This window comes from Cherax quadricarinatus, chromosome 2, assembly GCF_038502225.1.
Source record: "Cherax quadricarinatus isolate ZL_2023a chromosome 2, ASM3850222v1, whole genome shotgun sequence".
Classification (NCBI taxonomy): domain Eukaryota; kingdom Metazoa; phylum Arthropoda; class Malacostraca; order Decapoda; family Parastacidae; genus Cherax; species Cherax quadricarinatus.
Window position 1 is genome coordinate 81,628,742 of NC_091293.1, and position 22,445 is coordinate 81,651,186.

At 44.3% G+C, this 22,445-nt stretch overlaps 1 protein-coding gene and 1 non-coding gene across 2 annotated transcripts in view; both read left to right on the plus strand.

Annotated features, from left to right (window-relative positions):
* Positions 1 to 22,445, plus strand: part of LOC128684422 (uncharacterized) — a 205,428-nt gene that overhangs the window by 161,709 nt on the left and 21,274 nt on the right. The window lies entirely within an intron of this gene.
* TRNAF-GAA (transfer RNA phenylalanine (anticodon GAA)) lies at positions 1,097 to 1,169 on the plus strand. The gene has a single exon. It is a non-coding gene; the product is annotated as a tRNA-Phe (tRNA).

Here is a 22,445-nt window from a genome sequence, read left to right on the forward strand (position 1 = left end):
AACAGGACAAATGTTTCCTGACGCGGGTCTTAGATGATTACCCGCCTTTGGAGCTTTTGGTCATCTGACCGAGGCCTTCCGCTGGCTTACCGGTCCACCCCTTTAAAAATTATGGCCATGTAGAATCATTTTTAAATAGTGCTTCTCTCTCTATCTAGCGTGCAGCGTCTTATCTCGGACATCTGCGCATGCGCACAACAGCCAAATACCGAGTCGCTGGAACTGTGAAGCGCACAGTTTCATATAAGGATTTTTGTAATTTTTTCATGAACTAGGGGATGGCTCCTGATATTAAGCTTAAGGATTATATAATGTACAAGTATAAAGAAAGAATTAAAGAAAAAGAGGCTCATTATATTGAATGCTATCGATAATATCGAGTGAAAATTGAGGCTGCTGCAGCCTATACACCAGCCGACACTGCGTGACAAGGTATACACACCATAGCTGACATCAATGACATACTACTATATAGAAAGCCGCTTGTTATGCTGAGCATTTCCCACAAATTAGGACAGTTTTGTCCCAGGATGCGACCCACACCAGTCCACTAACACCCAGGTACCCATTTTACTGATGGGTGAATACATCCGGTGTAAAGAAACAAGTCAGACTTTTCACCCTCACCGGGAAACAAACCCGGACCCCACACCGAGTGAAGCGAGAGTTTTAGCCACCAGGCCACGGGGGTTTATAATGTATATAAATTACATATTGTAAGCTTTGAAAGGAAATAACAACTTTTATTTTCATTACTGCTCTATCCTGGGTTATCCCTGGTTGATAATATTCTTGTCTTGGATTAATAATAAAATTTATTGATCTACTATCCAGGGTTATCCTTGATTAACAAAAACTCTTGGACTAACAATGGACCCCAATGGAAATAAGTCACTTGGACTTTTTTTTTGGTTATCTCAGGTTCTCTACACATATACCTGGAGTTTACCTGGAGAGAGTTTCGGGGGTCAACGCCCCCGCTGCTATGTATGATAATCTATGTAACTGTATCTGTGTATAACTGAATAAAATCTTTAGCTTCACTAACATTCGTAACTGAATATAAATATCTCAAAACTGGACGGATGCTCCTATCGCCTAGATAGCTCAGTTGGGAGAGCGTTAGACTGAAGATCTAAAGGTCCCCGGTTCGATCCCGGGTCTGGGCAGATGTTTCTTTTATTTAATGTTAAATATTAATAGAATTATGTCAATTCTCCAGTGACACAAGACTGGCAGTGTACTCCCAAATTTGTACTCACCTATTTGAGGTTGCAGGGGTCGATACTCGGTTCCTGGGCTTGCGTCTTAGCACATGTCATATTCCTTCCTTCTTAGTCTCCAGGGCCCATAGAACTATGTATAGATCTTGCCTTCGGTAAAGGACCCCAATGGAAATAAGTCACTCTGACTTTTTTGTGTTATCCCAGGTTCTCTACACATATGCTGCTATGTATGATAATTCTATGTAACTGTATTTGTGTATACTTACTAATGTTCATCTAATGGTTATAATCATAACCATAAAGGGGTGGACCGGTAAGCCAGCGGAAGGCCTCAGTCAGATAACTAAATCTTGTTTCCTTACAAACCTTACGCACTGACTTTCTTGGGTTATCCTGGGTGGCTAACCCTCCGGGGTTAAAAATCCGAACGAAATCTTATCTTATCTTATCTCTTAACTAAATCTTGTTTCCTTACAAACCTTACATAGCCTATGTTAGGTCCTTAATTGATTATGCTGTTCCCATGTTGATATTAGCTAGAGAAAGTTCTCTCCGACCCTTGGAGTTAATGCAAAATGAAGCTCTCAGGATTATTCTTGGCTGTCCCAGATCTACAAAAGTTCTTAACATGAGGAAGGAGCTTGGTATTTCTAGTATCAGTGATAGGATTGTTGAAATTAACACTGTACTCGGTATTAGAATGTTGAGAAACGAACCAGACACTGTCACAGTGAATCTTACCAAGTGTCTAGAGGTAAATACACACAGATCTAAATGGATTGTGAAAACGTGCAATTGCATTAAGTTTTATAACCTGCATGAACTGTATCACTGTAGGCAACAAGAGCATTTCACCCCTCCATGGAAGATGTGTTCATTTAATATCACATACCTACAAGTCCCTCCCAAGAAGCTCATTGCTAGTAATCCCTTCCTTAAATCTCTTGTTAGAGCAACTGCTCAAGAAGAAATTTCTCACCTAGCTGGTAGTAACAAGTTATCACAAGTTATATACACTGATGGATCTAAACAGGAGTCTTCTGGCAGGGCTGCATCTGCTCTTGTTGCCACCTCCCTAGTTAAGAACGATAATAAATTTGTTGGAGAGGGAGCATGGACACGGGGGTCGTCCCACAGTTACTAAAAACAACAGACATAGCCCCACTCCACAAAGGGGGCAGTAAAGCAACAGCAAAGAACTACAGACCAATAGCACTAACATCCCATATCATAAAAATCTTTGAAAGGGTCCTAAGAAGCAAGATCACCACCCATCTAGAAACCCATCAGTTACACAACCCAGGGCAACATGGGTTTAGAACAGGTCGCTCTTGTCTGTCTCAACTATTGGATCACTACGACAAGGTCCTAAATGCACTAGAAGACAAAAAGAATGCAGATGTAATATATACAGACTTTGCAAAAGCCTTCGACAAGTGTGACCATGGCGTAATAGCGCACAAAATGCGTGCTAAAGGAATAACAGGAAAAGTCGGTCGATGGATCTATAATTTCCTCACTAACAGAACACAGAGAGTAGTCGTCAACAGAGTAAAGTCCGAGGCAGCTACGGTGGAAAGCTCTGTTCCACAAGGCACAGTACTCGCTCCCATCTTGTTCCTCATCCTCCTATCCGCCCTCGTGTGTGTATGTGCGCGCGCGCACTAGTGTGGGTGTATGATCCACTTAATATTTGTATTTATAACTCATTACAATTGTGACCAGGTGTGGACGTATCAGTGGTTCATTACTTTGTAATTTGTTCATGACTGTAACCATGTATAGGAGTGAAGCTGATTCATTACCTCTGTAACTTGCCATGATTAGTGACCAGATCTACCTGGAGTTCATTACCTTTGTAACTAGTTCAGCTATCATAACTTTGGGGTCCAGTCACTGGACCCATTATGTACCTTTGTAATCTTTTGACTACCGCCCACAGGATGGGTATGGGGTGCATAATAAACATATTAAACTAAAACTATCCTCCTATCCGACATAGACAAGGATGTCAGCCACAGCACCGTGTCTTCCTTTGCAGATGACACCCGAATCTGCATGACAGTGTCTTCCATTGCAGACACTGCAAAGCTCCAGGCGGACATCAACCAAATCTTTCAGTGGGCTGCAGAAAACAATATGAAGTTCAACGATGAGAAATTTCAATTACTCAGATATGGTAAACATGAGGAAATTAAATCTTCATCAGAGTACAAAACAAATTCTGGCCACAAAATAGAGCGAAACACCAACGTCAAAGACCTGGGAGTGATCATGTCGGAGGATCTCACCTTCAAGGACCATAACATTGTATCAATCGCATCTGCTAGAAAAATGACAGGATGGATAATGAGAACCTTCAAAACTAGGGAGGCCAAGCCCATGATGACACTCTTCAGGTCACTTGTTCTATCTAGGCTGGAATATTGCTGCACACTAACAGCACCTTTCAAGGCAGGTGAAATTGCCGACCTAGAAAATGTACAGAGAACTTTCACGGCGCGCATAACGGAGATAAAACACCTCAATTATTGGGAGCGCTTGAGGTTCCTAAACCTGTATTCTCTGGAACGCAGGAGGGAGAGATACATGATTATATACACCTGGAAAATCCTAGAGGGACTAGTACCGAACTTGCACACGAGAATCACTCACTACGAAAGCAAAAGACTTGGCAGACGATGCACCATCCCCCCAATGAAAAGCAGGGGTGTCACTAGCACGTTAAGAGACCATACAATAAGTGTCAGGGGCCCGAGACTGTTCAACTGCCTCCCAGCACACATAAGGGGGATTACCAACAGACCCCTGGCAGTCTTCAAGCTGGCACTGGACAAGCACCTAAAGTCAGTTCCGGATCAGCCGGGCTGTGGCTCGTACGTTGGTATGTGTGCAGCCAGCAGCAACAGCCTGGTTGATCAGGCTCTGATCCACCAGGAGGCCTGGTCACAGACCGGGCCGCGGGGGCGTTGACCCCCGGAACTCTCTCCAGGTAAACTCCAGGTAAGAATTAACAACTGGGCGTCTACACTGCAAACTGAATTGTTTGCAATCCTAATGGCGCTAAAGCTAACCTGACACTGAGCTTGACTCTATCATCATTACTGATTCTATGTCATCACTGAAGGCTCTTGACTCATATAATGACTCCAACAACATGCTCATTGGGGAAGCCAGGTATAGATACTCAAAAATTAGGGACAAAGGAATTAATGTACAATTGCTATGGATCCCATCACACATTGGATTACTCCTTCATGATAAAGTTGATATGTTAGCCAAGAAGAGTATCGAGAAGGAGAATGTAGCATTAGGAATAATATTAGGAGAGAAGTAAATAATGAAAATGATTGTTATAGGAATGCAGTTAGAAGCCTGAGTAGATCTATAACCCACTATGATAACATGAACGTAGATAAGTATGTTTATGGAGCAACTTGCAATGTGAACAGACTGACTGATGTTGTAGTGGCCAGGCTTAGGCTTGGTTACAAGTACTTCTGGCAGTTTGGGAGACACACAGATGATGATCAAATTAAATGTAAATTATGTGATCAGGCATATGGTCACTCTCTTGAACACTATGTGCTTAATTGTCCACTTATTGAGGAATACAGAGACAGACAGTATAATAACCTATGTGACATGTCAAGATATCTTATTAATGAAAATAAGATACCAGATATACTAAGCAAATTTCCTAAATTTGCTTGTAACAGATAAGTGAACTATAGATATGTAGATATAAATCCATATGTATTCCTGTTAACCCTTTGGGGCCTAGTTCCTAGGCCTTTTGTGTATCCATATGCTCTCGCGCTACCGTCCACAGGATGGATATGGGGTGCACAATAAACTAGCCACTTCGGTGGCAAAATCTAATCTTACCTAACCTGACCTATGACTCTTCCGTGTTTGATCCAGCCCTGGACCCATCTGTAATATTTTTATTACCTCTTCCAAGATGGGTTTGAGGTGCATAACTAACTTACTGAGCTAACATCTGTGTTTCTAACGTCCAACTGTGCCCTCGTGTACCTGTTTCCAGTCTCTTAAATATTTTGTTCGTTTGTTTTCTGTAATCAGGATCTCATGTATCCTCTCATAGCTCGTTTTCCTCGACTCGGAAACCAGACTCTTGTCTATCGTGTATGTATACTCGTGTGTGTGTGTGTGTGTGTGTGTATACTCACCTAATTGTACTCACCCAATTGTGGTTGCAGGGGTCGAGACTCAGCTCAGTGTATGTGTGTGTGTGTGTGTGTGACACAACAATCAATATTTGCACCAATAACTCATTACAGTTGTGACCGGGTGTGGACGTGTGAATTGCTCATTACTCTATAATTTGTTCATGATTGTAGCCATATATAAACGTAAATTTACTTACTTATACGATTCATTACCTTTCTAACTTGTGAGTTCATTACCTTTGTAACTTGCTCAGCTATCAAAACTTTTGGGGCCCAGTCGCTGGTCCCATTATGTACTTCTGTAATCTGTAAATACCTTTGTAACTTGTCATATCAAAACCTTGGGGTCCAGGCCCTGGATCCATTATGTACTTCTGTAATCTTTTTACTACCACCCACAGGATGGGTATGGAGTGCATAATGAACATATTAAACTAACTCTTGTCTAGCTACTTGCCAAATTTACTCATTCGTAGATTCGTGGGCCCTGTCGTACCTGCTCTCAAAACTATGTATGGAACTTACTTAAATCCCTTCCTTATCGAGATTGAGTCTGTCTCCACTGCTTCCTTATCGAGATCATCGCATTTTCCCACCACCATGAGACTGAAGAAATGCTTCCTGACATCCCTGTGGCTCCTCTGTAACTTTTAGCTGTGGCCATACCCCCTCCCCCACCCCCGAGTGTGTATGTGTGTGTGTGTATGTGTGTGTGTGTGTGTGTGTGTGTGTGTGTGTGTGTGTGTGTGTGCATGTTACTGTGTACTCATCTAGTTGTTGTTGCAGGGGTCAAGTCACAGCTCCTGGCCCCGCCTCTTCAATGGTCGCTACTAGGTCACTCTCCCTGCTCCATGAGCTTAATCATACCTCTTCTTAAAGCTATGTATGGATCTTGCCTCCACTACATTACTTCCCAGACTATTCCACTTTCTGACAACTCTGTGACTGCGGAAATACATCCTAACATCCCTGTGATTCAAATAAGTCTTCAACTTATAATTGTGACCCCTTGTTGCTGTGTCCCATCTCTGGAACATCCTGTCTCTGTCCACTTTGCACTTGGTGGGGGTTGAACTCTAGGAGCCAATTTCTGGACCAGGCCTGCAGCCTGTCCAGATCCCTTTGTAGTTCTTCCTGATCCTCATCTGATTGAATTTTTCTCATCAACTTCACATTATTTGCAAACAGGGCCACTTCTGAGTCATTTCCTTCCATCATGTCGTTCACATATACCAGAAACAGCGCCGGTCCTAGGACTGACCCCTCTGGAACCCCTCTCATCACAGGCACCCACTCTGACACTTTGTCTCTTTCCATAACTCTCTGATGTCTTCTCGACAGGTATTCCCTGATCCATTGCAGTGCCTTCCCTGTTATCCCTGCTATGTCCTCCAGCTTTTGCACTAATCTCTTGCGTGGAACTGTGTCAAATGCCTTCTTACAGTCCAAGAAAACGCAATCTACCCACCCCTCTTTCTCTTGTCTTACTGCCGTCACCCTGTCATAGAACTCCAGTAGGTTTGTGATGCAGGATTTCCCATCCCTTAAACCATGCTGGCTGTCATTGATAAGCTCATTCCGTTCTAGGTACTCCACCTCTCTTCTCCTGATAATTTTCTCCATGACCTTGCATACTATACACGTCAGTGACACTGGTCTGTAGTTAAATGCTTCATGTCTGTCTCCTTTTTTAAAAATTGGGACTACATTTGCAGTCTTCCATACCTCAGGTAGTAGCCATGTTTTGATAGATGTGTTGAAGATTGTTGTTGGTGGCACGCATAGCGTCTCTGCTCCCTCACTCAGGACCCATGGAGAGATGTTAATTGGCCCCTTTACCTTTGAGGTATCTAGCTCACTTAGCAGCCTCTTCACTTCTTCCTCGGTTGTATGTATGTGTCTAACACTTGATGATGGACCCCACCTCTCCATCTTTTTGGGGTCCCTTCTGTCTCCTTTGTGAACACTTCTTTGAATCTCATGTTGAACTCCTCACATACTTCTCGGTTGTCTCTTGTGATCTCCCCTCCTTCCTTTCTCAGCCTGATTACGTGGTCCTTGACTGTTGTTTTCCTCCTGATGCGTCTGTACAACAGTTTTGGGTCAGATTTGGCTTTTGCTGCTATGTTCTTGAGATCTGCTCAAGGCACATTCTATTAAGGAAAAAAAAAGAGATGTAAATTAGAAAGAGAGAGATGCTCCCTATACAGATGATGGCAAAGAGTCACAGAGCTGCTGAGAGGGGCCAGTATATCTGGTATATGATGGGAGGCACTGGTTAATGAAATTGCAAATATGGAACTTAAGCTGAAGGAATCTTACAGGAGACAAGAATTACAGGAAGAACTAAAAGCCATAAACCCAAAATACTAAGGAAAAAACAACATACACTATTGGACCCCTGCTTAGGCGAGATGGGACATACAAAGATGACAGCCAAGAAATGAGAGAGATACTAAAGTTCCAATACGACTCAGTGTTCAGTGAGCCGCTGCCCAGACTAAGGGTCGACAATCCAAATGAATTCTTTATGAACGAGACCCAAAGTCTGCTCATCTCAAAAATCTCGGAAATTATCCTAACACCACAAGACTTTGAAAAGGCAATAAATGACATGCACATGCACTCTGCCCCAGGCCCAGACTCATGGAACTTCGTGTTCATCAAGAATTGCAAGAAGCCCCTGACACGTGCCTTCAGCACTCTATGGAGAGGGAACATGGACACAGGGTCATCCCACACTCGCTAGAAACAACAGATATAGGCCCCATTCTACAAAGGTGGCAGTAAAGGAATTGCAAAGAACTACAGACCGATAGTACTAACATCCCATATCATAAAAATCTTTGAAAGGGTTCTAAGAAGAAAGATCGCCAACCACCTAGATATCCATCAGTTACACAACCCAGGGCAACATGGGTTTAGAACAGGTCGCTCCTGCCTGTCCCAGCTACTGGACCACTGTGACAAGGTCCCTGGATGCTGTAGAGGATAAACAAAATACAGATGTAGTATACACAGACTTTGCAAAAGCTTTCGACAAGTGTGACCATGGTGTAATAGCACACAACATGCGTGATAAAGGAATAACAGGAAAAGTTGGTAGATGGATCTATAACTTCCTGACAAATAGAACACAAAGAGTAATAGTAAACAGAGTAAAGTTTGAGGCAGCTACGGTGTAAAGCTCTGTTCCACAAGGCACAGTTCTCGCTCCCATTCTATTCCTCATCTTCATTTCTGACATAGACAGAGATGTAAGCCATAGCTCCGTGTCTTCCTTTGTGGATGACACCCGAATTGCCATGACAGTGACCTCTATCGATGACACCGCAAGACTCCTAGCGGACATTAACCAAATCTTCAGATGGGCCACTAAAAAAGCAATATGAAGCTCAATGAAGAGAAATTTCATCTACTCAGATATGGAAAGCTTGATGAAATTAAAACTGTGTCAGGGTATACGACAAATTCTAACCATACAATAGAGCAAAAAAGTAATATGAAGGACCTGGGAGTGATAATGTCAGAGGATCTCGCCTCCAGAGACCACAACAATGTATGTACCGCATCTGCTAGGAAAATGATAGGATGAGAACCTTTAAAAATCGCTTGTTCTCTCTAGGCTGGAATACTGCTGTACACTAGCTCCCCCCTTCAAGGCTGGTGAAATTGCTGATCTGGAGAGTTTACAAAGAACTTTCACAGCACACATAAGTACGATAAAGCACCTAAATCACTAGGAACGGTTGAAAGTCCTTGATCTGTATTCCCTGGAGCGCAGGGGGGAGAGATACATGATAATATACACTTGGAAAATCCTAGAGGGATTATTACCAAACTTGCACACGAAAATCACTCCATATGAAAGCAAAAAACTCGGCAGGAGATGCAACATTACCCTTAATGAAAAGCAGGGGTGCCACGAGTACACTGAGACACAACACAATAAGTGTCCAGGGCCCAAGACTGTTCAACTGCTTCCCTGCATACATAAGAAGGATTACCAATAGACCCCTGGCACTGGACAGGCACCTGTGGTTCGTACGTCAATTTGCGTGTGGCCAGCACGCAAATATTATCATGTATCTCTATCGCCTGCATTCCAGGGAATACAGATCAAGGTCCTTCAACTGTTCCCAGTAATTTAGGTGCCTTATCGTGCTTATATGTTCTTTGTACATTCTCCAGGCCTGTAATGTCTCCAGCCTTAAAGGAGGCCGTTAGTGTACAGCAGTATTCCAGCATAGATAGCACAAGCAATTTGAAGAGAATCATCATGGGCTTGACATCCCTAGTTTGAAGATTCTCATTATCCTTCCTACCATTTTCTTAGCAGATGAGATAGATACATTGTTGTGGTCTTTGAAGGCGAGGTCTTCTGACATTATCACTCCCAGGTCCTTCACATTACTTTTCCGCTCTGTTGATACCCTGATACATTTTTAATTTCTTCAAGTTTCCCATAGCCAGAGAAAGTTCTCTCCGACCCTTGGAGTTAATGCAAAATGAAGCTCTCAGGATTATTCTTGGCTGTCCCAGATCTACAAAAGTTCTTAACATGAGGAAGGAGCTTGGTATTTCTAGGATTGTTGAAATTAACACTGTACTCGGTATTAGAATGTTGAGAAACGAACCAGACACTGTCACAGTGAATCTTACCAAGTGTCTAGAGGTAAATACACACAGATCTAAATGGATTGTGAAAACGTGCAATTGCATTAAGTTTTATAACCTACATGAACTGTATCACTGTAGGCAACAAGAGCATTTCACCCCTCCATGGAAGATGTGTTCATTTAATATCACATACCTACAAGTCCCTCCCAAGAAGCTCATTGCTAGTAATCCCTTCCTTAAATCTCTTGTTAGAGCAACTGCTCAAGAAGAAATTTCTCACCTAGCTGGTAGTAACAAGTTATCACAAGTTATATACACTGATGGATCTAAACAGGAGTCTTCTGGCAGGGCTGCATCTGCTCTTGTTGCCACCTCCCTAGTTAAGAACGATAATAAATTTGTTGAGTTAGGCATAAGAATTAACAACTGGGCGTCTACACTGCAAACTGAATTGTTTGCAATCCTAATGGCGCTAAAGCTAACCTATGACACTGAGCTTGACTCTATCATCATTACTGATTCTATGTCATCACTGAAGGCTCTTGACTCATATAATGACTCCAACAACATGCTCATTGGGGAAGCCAGGTATAGATACTCAAAAATTAGGGACAAAGGAATTAATGTACAATTGCTATGGATCCCATCACACATTGGATTACTCCTTCATGATAAAGTTGATATGTTAGCCAAGAAGAGTATCGAGAAGGAGAATGTAGAATATAACTTTGGTATAACTGTGTCTAGCATTAGGAATAATATTAGGAGAGAAGTAAATAATGAAAATGATTGTTATAGGAATGCAGTTAGAAGCCTGAGTAGATCTATAACCCACTATGATAACATGAACGTAGATAAGTATGTTTATGGAGCAACTTGCAATGTGAACAGACTGACTGATGTTGTAGTGGCCAGGCTTAGGCTTGGTTACAAGTACTTCTGGCAGTTTGGGAGACACACAGATGATGATCAAACTAAATGTAAATTATGTGATCAGGCATATGGTCACTCTCTTGAACACTATGTGCTTAATTGTCCACTTATTGAGGAATACAGAGACAGACAGTATAATAACCTATGTGACATGTCAAGATATCTTATTAATGAAAATAAGATACCAGATATACTAAGCAAATTTCCTAAATTTGCTTGTAACAGATAAGTGAACTATAGATATGTAGATATAAATCCATATGTATTCCTGTTAACCCTTTGGGGCCTAGTACCTAGGCCTTTTGTGTATCCATATGCTCTCGCGCTACCGTCCACAGGATGGATATGGGGTGCACAATAAACTAGCCACTTCGGTGGCAAAATCTAATCCCATATCTGAGTAGTTGAAATTTCTCCTCGTTGAACTTCATATTATTTTGAGTGGGCCATTCGAAGACTTAGTTGAAGTCTGCTTAGAATCTCGCGGTGTTTTCGATGGAGGTCACTGCCATGGTAATTTGGGTGTCATCCGCAAAGGAAGACACGGAGCTATGACTTACATCTCTGTCTGGGTTAGAAATGAAAATGAGGAATAGAAGGGGAGCGAGTACTGTGCCTTGTGGAACAGAGGTTTTCACCGTAGCTGCCTCAGACTTTATTCTGTTTACTATTACTCTTTGTGTTCTGTTTGTCAGGAAGTTACAGATCCATCTATAAAACAAAATTTGTTCGCATTTTTAACTCGGGGGAGTGGTAGTTACCCAGAATATCCCAAGAAAGTCAGTGCTTAACATCACTCAGTGCAGGACATCACCCAGCATGATGCAGTATGACAGAACACCACCCAGCATGATGCTGAATGACAGGAACACCACCCAGCATGATGCAGTATGACAGGAACATCACCCAACATGATCCAGTATGACAAGGAACATCACCCAGTATGATGCAGTATGACACAACACTACCCAGCATGATGCAGTATGACAGGAACAACACCCAGCATGATGCAGTATGACAGGAGCACCACCCAGCATGATGCAATATGTCAAGGAACATCACCCAGCATGATGCAGTATGACACAACACCCAGCATGATGCAGTATGACAGGAACACCCAGCATGATGCAGTATGACAGGAACACCCAGCATGATGCAGTATAACAGGAACACCACCCAGCATGATGCAGAATGACAGGAGCACCACCCAGCATGATGCAATATGACAGGAACATCACCCAACATGATCCAGTATGACAAGGAACATCACCCAGTATGATGCAGTATGACACAACACTACCCAGCATGATGCAGTATGACACAACACGCAGCATGATGCAGTATGACAGGAACACCACCCAGCATGATGCAGTATGACAGGAACACCACCCAGCATGATGCAGTATGACAGGAACACCACCCAGCATGATGCAGTATGACAGAACACCACCCAGCATGATGTAGTATGACAGGAACACCACCCAGCATGATGCAGTATGACAGGAACACCACCCAGCATGATGTAGTATGACAGGAACACCACCCAGCATGATGCAGTATGACAGGAACACTACCCAGCATGATGCAGTATGACAGAACACTACCCAGCATGATGCAGTATGACACAACACTACCCAGCATGATGCAGTATGACAGAACACTACCCAGCATGATGTAGTATGACAGAACACTACCCAGCATGATGCAGTATGACAGAACACTACCCAGCATGATGCAGTATGACACAACACTACCCAGCATGATGCAGTATGACAGAACACCACCCAGCATGATGCAGTATGACAGAACACCACCCAGCATGATGCAGTACGACAGGAGCATCACACAGCATGATGCAGTATGACACAACACCACCCAGCATGATGCAGTACGACAGGAGCATCACCCAGCATGATGCAGTATGACAGGAAAATCACACAGCATGAAGCAGTATGACAGAACACCACCCAGCATGATGCAGTTTACCTGGAGTTTACCTGGAGAGAGTTCAGGGGGTCAACGCACCCGCGGCCCGGTCTGTGACCAGGCCTCCTGGTGGATCAGAGCCTGATCAACCAGGCTGTTGCTGCTGGCTGCACGCAAACCAACGTACGAGCCACAGCCCGGCTGATCAGGAACTGACTTTAGGTGCTTGTCCAGTGCCAGCTTGAAGACTGCCAGGGGTCTGTTGGTAATCCCCCTTATGTGTGCTGGGAGGCAGTTGAACAGTCTCGGGCCCCTGACACTTATTGTATGGTCTCTTAACGTGCTAGTGACACCCCCTGCTTTTCATTGGGGGGATTGTGCATCGTCTGCCAAGTCTTTTCCTTTCGTAGTGAGTGATTTTCGTGTGCAAGTTCGGTACTAGTCCCTCTAGGATTTTCCAGGTGTATATAATCATGTATCTCTCCCTCCTGCGTTCCAGGGAATACAGGTTTAGGAACCTCAAGCGCTCCCAGTAATTGAGGTGTTTTATCTCCGTTATGCGCGCCGTGAAAGTTCTCTGTACATTTTCTAGGTCGGCAATTTCACCTGCCTTGAAAGGTGCTGTTAGTGTGCAGCAATATTCCAGCCTAGATAGAACAAGTGACCTGAAGAGTGTCATCATGGGCTTGGCCTCCCTAGTTTTGAAGGTTCTCATTATCCATCCTGTCATTTTTCTAGCAGATGCGATTGATACAATGTTAAGCAACACAGACCCCAACTTATGCCTAGAACAGATTAACTCGGTTGCACTCGATGTATGCACAAGGCTTATTCCTCTAAGAAAAAGGAGGAGTAGATGTAAAACAGAAAGAGACAGGCGCTCCCTTTACAGGCGACGGAAAAGAATAACAGAGCGGCTAAAAGAGGTCAATATATCTGAAATGCATAGGGAGACACTGGTCAGAGAAATAGCAAGCATCGAACTTAAGCTAAAAGAATCCTTTAGGAGTCAGGAATCGCGGGAAGAACTAAAAGCCATAAATGAAATCGAAAGAAACCCAAAGTATTTCTTCTCCTATGCCAAATCAAAATCAAGAACAACGTCCAGTATTGGGCCCCTACTTAAACAAGATGGGTCCTACACAGATGACAACAAGGAAATGAGTGAGCTACTCAAGTCCCAATATGACTCAGTTTTTAGCAAGCCGCTAACCAGACAGAGTCGAAGATCAAAATGAACTTTTTATGAGAGAGCCACAAAATTTGGTTAACACAAGCCTATCCGATGTTATCCTGACGCCAAATGACTTCGAACAGGCGATAAATGACATGCCCATGCACTCTGCCCCAGGGCCAGACTCATGGAACTCTGTGTTCATCAAGAACTGCAAGAAGCCCCTATCACGAGCCTTTTCCATCCTATGGAGAGGGAGCATGGACACAGGGGTCGTCCCACAGTTACTAAAAACAACAGACATAGCCCCACTCCACAAAGGGGGCAGTAAAGCAACAGCAAAGAACTACAGACCAATAGCACTAACATTCCATATCATAAAAATCTTTGAAAGGGTCCTAAGAAGCAAGATCACCACCCATCTAGAAACCCATCAGTTACACAACCCAGGGCAACATGGGTTTAGAACAGGTCGCTCCTGTCTGTCTCAACTATTGGATCACTACGACAAGGTCCTAAATGCACTAGAAGACAAAAAGAATGCAGATGTAATATATACAGACTTTGCAAAAGCCTTCGACAAGTGTGACCATGGCGTAATAGCGCACAAAATGCGTGCTAAAGGAATAACAGGAAAAGTCGGTCGATGGATCTATAATTTCCTCACTAACGGAACACAGAGAGTAGTCGTCAACAGAGTAAAGTCCGAGGCAGCTACGGTGAAAAGCTCTGTTCCACAAGGCACAGTACTCGCTCCCATCTTGTTCCTCATCCACATATCCGACATAGACAAGGATGTCAGCCACAGCACCGTGTCTTCCTTTGCAGATGACACCCGAATCTGCATGACAGTGTCTTCCATTGCAAACACTGCAAAGCTCCAGGCAGAATACAGTGTTGTAGTAGCAACTAACCAGTATTATAATGGTACTTAGTGGAGTGGAGTGACTTTCATTAGTTTCTTTTCTTGAAATACGAGACGTTACTGTGAATTTCATATAACCTGTAGTTACCAGCGGTCGCATTATACACAACGAGAAGCAATTATTACTACAGAAAAAGCGTCCTTCCTCCTAAATTTGCACCAGTCAACTATAGAAAAGCCAGATACAGCGATTGATAAACAAGGAGGTGACCGTTCGTCATTGTAGGAGCTGCCAGATATCACCGGCTCTTCAACACGCAAGTTATACTTTTGTATCAGTCAAATCACATATTACTCGGGTAGATAATTTCCAGTAGATCCTTCATGTGTTAGCTCAAATCACCGACCAGTATGTTTTAAATAAGTGACCCACTGATCAGAGCAGATCGACTGGTCCAAACCCTTGACTGGTCCAAACCCTTGACTGGTCCGAACCCTTGACTGGTCCGAACCCTTGATTGGTCCGAACCCGGGACTGGTTTCAAACAGTTTCGTTGGACAATAAAGCAGACTGTAAACGGATGGGGTTGTAGGCGCCTTATAAACACAAACATTATAAATCAGGAACGTGACGGTAAGCTGTCCAATATACAAAAAGAGTTAGAAACAGAAATACAAATAGCTAGAGCTTCATTTAAGGTTATTAATATAATATTCAAGAGGTTGCTAGTAGAATTGCAGTAAATCAACCATTCAAATCATTATGAAGCTGTGTGTAGTCTGTGGTCAGTCAAACAAACGGGCCTCCACATGGATAAATTGTCATTTTTGTGGAAATTGGTGTCACGCCCCTTGTGCAGATATCCCAGAACTAGCTACAAGCAGTATTAAAACAGAGAAGTGTTTCTGGGTATGCCCAAATGAGGAAAATCTGTGGACTAAAATCACAAGGGTATTAAAAGAGGACAACATCAAAGCTGCTTTCATAGAAAACCTGGAAGCTTTCTACAACAGATGGGAACATAAAAAGTCTGGGCTGAATGGTACTGCCCTTGATACTGGCCATGTAGCCACAAACTGTAAGGCTGGAGGTGATGTCCTGGGAGACAGTAATAGTAAAGCTGGAGGCGCTGTCCTGGGAGACAGTAATGGTGAAGCTGGAGGTGCTGTCCTGGGAGACAGTAATGGTGAAGCTGGAGGTGCTGTCCTGGGAGACAGTAATGGTGAAGCTGGAGGTGCTGTCCTGGGAGACAGAAATGGTGAAGCGGGAGATACTGTCCTGGGAGACAGTAATGATGAAGCTGGAGATTTTGTCCAGGTAGTCGGGAATTATACGCAGGAAGGAATACATATAAATGACCACATAGGGGATAGGAGCCATAGTAGGGAAACAAGTGTAGTCAAAGATAAGATAAAACCAATATTGCAAACTAGAAATACCGCAGGAAATAGCAAACAAGAGGACTCCAATAGCAATAGTGAGGATAAATTACCAAAAACAACTGGTGGGAGCTCCATTGTTGGTGCTAGGGATGATAGAAGTAAGACAGGGAAACATGCACCAACAGGGAATACAGTCACAGAAACCCAAGGCAAGCGGAAACCAAGCCTGTGCACATACTATGCACTTGGTATCTGCTGGCATGGGAAATCTGGAAAAACAGATGGGACGTGCAACTATGACCACCCTAGAAAATGCCATGCCCATATGACAACAGGAAAATGCAAACTCCCTTCCTGTAAGCTTTTTCACCCTGAAATGTGTACCTCTTCAGTACAGGAAAGACTGTGCTATAACTTAAATTGCCAGGCATACCATCTAAAGGGGACAAAAAGATACAAAACATCCAGGCCATGGGAAAACCTGGGTAGCCACAGCCACTCAAGAGGGAGAGGTTTTTTAGTGCCAGGAAGGAAAAAAAACTGGCAGGAAATGGCAGAAATCGTACACCAAATCCAGTCATTCCTGGAGTGGAACCACAGTCGATGGCCTCCACTCCAAACCAACAGATACAGATACTAATGCCGGAAAAAAAATCCCCCCCACCAGTACCAACAATACCACCAGTCCGATAACATTCTTCTTTGCAAATATACAGGGTCTAAAGCCAGCAACAAACAACAAAATACCTTTCATCCGTGGACTGCTTGCAGAGGCAAAGGCAATGTTCGCGGCTTTCACTGAGACCCACATAAAGGATCACTTGGACAATGAAATATGGATCCCAGGTTACAACCTATACAGATGTGACAGAGTGAACAGGCAAAAGGGGGGGGTTGGCCTGTACATTGCAGAGTCACTTGTTTGCACAGAACTGCTTAATGCCTCAAATGACGTAGTGGAAGTTTTAGCAGTAAAGGTCGAGAACCAAAACCTAGTCATTGTGGTAGTCTACAAGCCTCCAGATGCAACATCCCAGCAATTCCAGGAACAGCTGTTAAAAATTGACCACTGTCTGGAAAATCTTCCAGCTCCTGCACCCAACATCTTGCTCCTGGGGGATTTCAACTTAAGGCACCTAAAATGGAGGAATATAGCAAATAATATTGTTGCAGTAATAACACCAGGAGGCAGCTCTGATGAAAACTCACACTCACACGAGCTTTTAAATCTCTGCACAAAATTCAATTTAAACCAGCAAATAATAGAGCCTACTAGACTGGAGAATACACTAGACCTCATATTCACTAACAATGATGATCTGATAAGAAATGTCACCATATCAAAAACAATATACTCAGATCACAACATAATTGAGGTTCAGACATGTATGCGAGGAGCCCCAGACCGACAAAATGAGACTAGTCACGAGGGAGCATTCACCAAATTCAACTTCAATAACAAAAACATAAAGTGGGACCAAGTAAACCAAGTCCTAACCGATATAAGCTGGGAAGATATACTAAGCAACACAGACCCAAACTTATGCCTAGAACAGATTAACTCGGTGGCACTCGATGTATGCACAAGGCTTATTCCTCTAAGAAAAAGGAGGAGTAGATGTAAAATAGAAAGAGACAGGCGCTCCCTTTACAGGCGACGGAAAAGAATAACAGAGCGGCTAAAAGAGGTCAATATATCTGAAATGCGCAGGGAGACACTGGTCAGAGAAATAGCAAGCATCAAACTTAAGCTAAAAGAATCCTTTAGGAGTCAGGAATCGCGGGAAGAACTAAAAGCTATAAATGAAATCGAAAGAAACCCAAAGTATTTCTTCTCCTATGCCAAATCAAAATCGAGAACAACGCCCAGTATTGGGCCCCTACTTAAACAAGATGGGTCCTACACAGATGACAGCAAGGAAATGAGTGAGCTACTCAAGTCCCAATATGACTCAGTTTTTAGCAAGCCGCTAACCAGACTGAGAGTCGAAGATCAAAATGATTTTTTTATGAGAGAGCCACAAAATTTGATTAACACAAGCCTATCCGATGTTATCCTGACGCCAAATGACTTCGAACAGGCGATAAATGACATGCCCATGCACTCTGCCCCAGGGCCAGACTCATGGAACTCTGTGTTCATCAAGAACTGCAAGAAGCCCCTATCACGAGCCTTTTCCATCCTATGGAGAGGGAGCATGGACACGGGGGTCGTCCCTCAGTTACTAAAAACAACAGACATAGCCCCACTCCACAAAGGGGGCAGTAAAGCAACAGCAAAGAACTACAGACCAATAGCACTAACATCCCATATCATAAAAATCTTTGAAAGGGTCCTAAGAAGCAAGATCACCACCCATCTAGAAACCCATCAGTTACACAACCCAGGGCAACATGGGTTTAGAACAGGTCGCTCCTGTCTGTCTCAGCTACTGGATCACTACGACAAGGTCCTAAATGCACTAGAAGACAAAAAGAATGCAGATGTAATATATACAGACTTTGCAAAAGCCTTCGACAAGTGTGACCATGGCGTAATAGCGCACAAAATGCGCGCTAAAGGAATAACAGGAAAAGTCGGTCGATGGATCTATAATTTCCTCACTAACAGAACACAGAGAGTAGTCGTCAACAGAGTAAAGTCCGAGGCAGCTACGGTGAAAAGCTCTGTTCCACAAGGCACAGTACTAGCTCCCATCTTGTTCCTCATCCTCATATCCGACATAGACAAGGATGTCAGCCACAGCACCGTGTCTTCCTTTGCAGATGACACCCGAATCTGCATGACAGTGTCTTCCATTGCAGACACTGCAAGGCTCCAGGCGGACATCAACCAAATCTTTCAGTGGGCTGCAGAAAACAATATGAAGTTCAACGATGAGAAATTTCAATTACTCAGATATGGTAAACATGAGGAAATTTAATCTTCATCAGAGTACAAAACAAATTCTGGCCACAAAATAGAGCGAAACACGAACGTCAAAGACCTGGGAGTGATCATGTCGGAGGATCTCACCTTCAAGGACCATAACATTGTATCAATCGCATCTGCTAGAAAAATGACAGGATGGATAATGAGAACCTTCAAAACTAGGGAGGCCAAGCCCATGATGACACTCTTCAGGTCACTTGTTCTATCTAGGCTGGAATATTGCTGCACACTAACAGCACCTTTCAAGGCAGGTGAAATTGCCGACCTAGAAAATGTACAGAGAACTTTCACGGCGCGCATAACGGAGATAAAACACCTCAATTACTGGGAGCGCTTGAGGTTCCTAAACCTGTATTCCCTGGAACGCAGGAGGGAGAGATACATGATTATATACACCTGGAAAATCCTAGAGGGACTAGTACCGAACTTGCACACGAAAATCATTCACTACGAAAGCAAAAGACTTGGCAGACGATGCACCATCCCCCCAATGAAAAGCAGGGGTGTCACTAGCACGTTAAGAGACCATACAATAAGTGTCAGGGGCCCGAGACTGTTCAACTGCCTCCCAGCACACATAAGGGGGATTACCAACAGACCCCTGGCAGTCTTCAAGCTGGCACTGGACAAGCACCTAAAGTCAGTTCCGGATCAGCCGGGCTGTGGCTCGTACGTTGGTTTGCGTGCAGCCAGCAGCAACAGCCTGGTTGATCAGGCTCTGATCCACCAGGAGGCCTGGTCACAGACCGGGCCGCGGGGGCGTTGACCCCCGGAACTCTCTCCAGGTAAACTCCAGGTAAATGGTCCTTGAAGGTGAGATCCTCCGACATAATCACTCCCAGGTCTTTGACGTTGGTGTTTCGCTCTATTTTGTGGCCAGAATTTGTTTTGTACTCTGATGAAGATTTAATTTCCTCATGTTTACCATATCTGAGTAATTGAAATTTCTCATCGTTGAACTTCATATTGTTTTCTGCAGCCCACTGAAAGATTTGGTTGATGTCCGCAGTAAGACACAACACTACCCAGCATGATGCAGTATGACAGAAACAGCCAGCATGATGCAGTAAGACACAACACTACCCAGCATGATGCAGTAAGACACAAGACTACCCAGCATGATGCAGTAAGACACAACACTACCCAGCATGATGCAGTAAGACACAAGACTACCCAGCATGATGCAGTATGACACAACACTACCCAGCATGATGCAGTATGACAGGAACACCCAGCATGATGCAGTAAGACACAACACCACCCAGCATGATGCAGTATGACACAACACTACCCAGCATGATGCAGTATGACAGGAACACCACCCAGCATGATGCAGTATGACACAACACCACCCAGCATGATGCAGTATGACAGGAACACCCAGCATGATGCAGTATGACAGGAACACCACCCAGCATGATGCAGTATGACACACCACCACCCAGCATGATGCAGTATGACACAACACGTCACGTCCTGGGTGTTAATGGACTGGTGTGGGTCGCATTCTGGGTGTTAGTGGACTGGTGTGGGTCACATCCTGGGTGTTAATGGACTGGTGTGGGTCACATCCTGGGTGTTAGTGGACTGGTGTGGGTCACATCCTGGGTGTTAGTGGATTGTGTGGGTGGCATCCTGGGTGTTAGTGGATTGGTGTGGGTCACATCCTGGGTGTTAGTGGACTGGTGTGGGTCTCATCCTGGGTGTTAGTGGACTGGTGTGGGTCACATCCTGGGTGTTAGTGGACTGGTGTGGGTCGCATTCTGGGTGTTAGTGGACTGGTGTGGGTCACATCCTGGGTGTTAGTGGACTGGTGTGGGTCACATCCTGGGTGTTAGTGGATTATGTGGGTGGCATCCTGGGTGTTAGATATGGTAAACATGAGGAAATTAAATCTTCATCAGAGTACAAAACAAATTCTGGCCACGAAATAGAGCGAAACACCAACGTCAAAGACCTGGGAGTGATTATGTCGGAGGATCTCACCTTCAAGGACCATAACATTGTATCAATCGCATCTGCTAGAAAAATGACAGGATGGATAATGAGAACCTTCAAAACTAGGGAGGCCAAGCCCATGATGACACTCTTCAGGTCACTTGTTCTATCTAGGCTGGAATATTGCTGCACTCTAACAGCACCTTTCAAGGTAGGTGAAATTGCCGACCTAGAAAATGTACAGAGAACTTTCACGGCGCGCATAACGGAGATAAAACACCTCAATTATTGGGAGCGCTTGAGGTTCCTAAACCTGTATTCCCTGGAACGCAGGAGGGAGAGATACATGATTATATACACCTGGAAAATCCTAGAGGGTCTAGTACCGAACTTGCACACGAAAATCACTCACTACGAAAGCAAAAGACTTGGCAGACGATGCACCATCCCCCCAATGAAAAGCAGGGGTGTCACTAGCACGTTAAGAGACCATACAATAAGTGTCAGGGGCCCGAGACTGTTCAACTGCCTCCCAGCACACATAAGGGGGATTACCAACAGACCCCTGGCAGTCTTCAAGCTGGCACTGGACAAGCACCTAAAGTCAGTTCCTGATCAGCCGGGCTGTGGCTCGTACGTTGGTTTGCGTGCAGCCAGCAGCAACAGCCTTGTTGATCAGGCGCTGATCCACCAGGAGGCCTGGTCACAGACCGGGCCGCGGGGGCGTTGACCCCCGAAACTCTCTCCAGGTAAACTCCAGGTAATTGGTGTGGGTCACATCCTGGGTGTTAGTGGACTGGTGTGGGTCTCATCCTGGGTGTTAGTGGACTGGTGTGGGTCACATCCTGGGTGTTAGTGAACTTGTGTGGGTCACATCCTGGGTGTTAGTGGACTGGTGTAGGTCACATCCTGGGTGTTAGTGGACTGGTGTGGGTCGCATTCTGGGTGTTAGTGGACTGGTGTGGGTCACATCCTGGGTGTTAGTGGACTGGTGTGGGTCATATCCTGGGTGTTAGTGGATTGGTGTGGGTGGCATCCTGGGTGTTAGTGGATTGGTGTTGGTCACATCCTGGGTGTTAGTTGACTGGGTGGGTCTCATCCTGGGTGTTAGTGGACTGGTGTGGGTCACATCCTGGGTGTTAGTGGACTGGGTGGGTCTCATCCTGGGTGTTAGTAGACTGGTGTGGGTCACATCCTGGGTGTTAGTGGACTGGTGTGGGTCGCATCCTGGGTGTTAGTGGACTGGTGTGGGTCA